This window comes from Saprolegnia diclina, assembly GCF_000281045.1.
Source record: "Saprolegnia diclina VS20 unplaced genomic scaffold supercont1.70, whole genome shotgun sequence".
In the NCBI taxonomy this organism is placed as follows: Eukaryota; Oomycota; class Saprolegniomycetes; order Saprolegniales; family Saprolegniaceae; genus Saprolegnia; species Saprolegnia diclina.
The window spans coordinates 5,883-7,606 of NW_008246137.1; positions in this window are offsets into that span (position 1 = coordinate 5,883).

A 1,724-nucleotide genomic window follows, 5' to 3' on the forward strand; every position below is an offset into this window, starting at 1 on the left:
CGTCCTATGCGATCAATAGGTAATATTAGTATTTAGACAAACACCGAGTCGAGGACGGTGAAGGGGGGGGGGGTTCCAGGCTTCGTCAACTACACCGCGCCCGCGTCGACGCCGACACAGCCCCCCGACGAGAGCTCGAGCGCGAGCTCCTCGTCGCGCTGGCGGACTTGAACCGCCACCCGTGCCAAGCCATCATCGACGCGATCCTCGACATCAAGCGACGTCTGGAAGAACTGAACGCACAAATTCAAGAGCACAAGACGGAAGCAGCCGTGCAACGCCACCTCGTCGAAGCCGCCCGCTGCACCAAGTACCACCTGCGGTCTCCGTCGATCAAGAAGTTGGGATCCGACTCGATCCACCAGATGCGCGACGCCGCCGGCCAGGCTCGCACCACGCCGCAGGAGATCTCGCAAGCCCTACATGGCTTCTACACGGCACTCTACGCCGCAGAAGAAGGACCGGACGCCAGCGCGGTCGACCTGTTCCTCGACACCACGATCAAGACGCGCCTCCCGACCGACATGGCCGAGCGCCTAGGGGCGCCGGTCTTGGCGTCGGAGCTCTACGACTGCATCCAACGCGCAGCGCGACGCAAGTCGCCAGGCCCCAACGCGCTGCCATACGAAATCCTCAAGCTTGCGCCGGCCAAGTGGGCCCGCGCTCTCGAACTGGTGTTTAACCAAGCGCTCTTTGACCAGGCAACGCTCACGCCGAGCCAAGTCCAAGGCACGACGATCCTCCTGCACAAGAAGGGTGACCGGGACTGTCCTGCCAACTACCGTCCGATCAGCCTCATCAACAGCGACGTCAAGATCCTCACCGCAGTCTTGGCCAACCGGCTGCAACCGTGCGCTGACCACTTAGTACACTCCGATCAGAACGGCTTCATCAGAGGACGCTCGATCATGCACAACATTGAGCGACTAGAAGGTTTGCTCGAATATGCCCGCCGCCACAAGCCCGAGGCCGTCATTGCGCTCCTCGACTTCGAAAAAGCGTTCGACCGAGTCGACCACGGCTACTTGCTCGCGGTCCTGCGCAAGTGGGGTCTCCCACAGCGCTTCTGCACTATGGTGCAGTGCTTGTACTCGGGACGCCGATCCAAGATTCTCGTCAACGGCGACCTCTCGTCGCCCTTCTGCATCAAACGGGGGGTGCTCCAAGGTGACCCGCTGTCACCGCTGCTCTTTGTGATGGCGCTCGAACCGATGTGCCTCCAGCTCCGCAACCACGCTCAGGACGGCCTCCAGATCGGCTCGGCGACGCACGTCGTGAGCTGCTTTGCCGACGACTCTCAACTATTTGCGACCAACGAAGCCGCTCTTCAGCGCCAGCTCGCACTCGTAGACCACTTCTGCAGCCTCTCGGGATTCAAGCTCAACCGAGACAAGACCCAAGTCCTCACGCACTCGCCGTTGCCCAACCTGCCGACGTTGCAGCTCGTTCAGCCGTCGCAGCCGACCAAGGCGCTTGGCATCCTCGTCGCTCCGAACCTGCCGCGCAGCGCACGCTGCGACTACGCACTGCGCCGCCTTCGCGACCGGCTGCTGCTTTGGCGACACAAGTCGACGACCTTGGCCGGCAAAGCCATCATCCTACAAGCCGTCTGCCTGCCGGTACTCTGGTACCAGCTCGCGTGGGTTGCGCCGGACAGCAAGACGGCCGAATGCATTGACAAAATGATCCTCCAGTTCATCAACGGCGAACCGCCAGTCATCGGC